This window comes from Rhinoraja longicauda, chromosome 39, assembly GCF_053455715.1.
Source record: "Rhinoraja longicauda isolate Sanriku21f chromosome 39, sRhiLon1.1, whole genome shotgun sequence".
NCBI lineage: Eukaryota > Metazoa > Chordata > Chondrichthyes > Rajiformes > Arhynchobatidae > Rhinoraja > Rhinoraja longicauda.
This window is the reverse complement of record NC_135991.1, coordinates 2958932-2959296: the sequence shown is the minus strand read 5'-3', so window position 1 is coordinate 2959296 and position 365 is coordinate 2958932.

Sequence of the window (365 nt, the reverse complement as noted above, 5' to 3'; positions counted from 1 at the left end):
GCTACCATCCTGGCACTCACCACACTCTGAGAAGAAAGAACGCCCTGTTTGGACGGGAATTTTGAACTATAACCCGCAGCCTGTATAAGTGTTTCTCAGTGCGCACTGTTAAGGCCTTTAATTAACCGACTTGTTCGATAGACACACCACTGATCTACGAGCTACTTTTTTTGTGTCTGTACATACTCTACATAAGGCTTGGTCATAGTATCTTCTTCATCGTGCATATCTATTTTTCTTCTACACCCCTGCATATCTATTTTTAAATTTGCCGCTCTTGTTATTTTCCACTCGTGTTATTTGATATCTCCCCTCTGAAAAAAAAGTGTTTTCCTCGAAGTCTCTCTCCCCATTTCCTCTAAGTC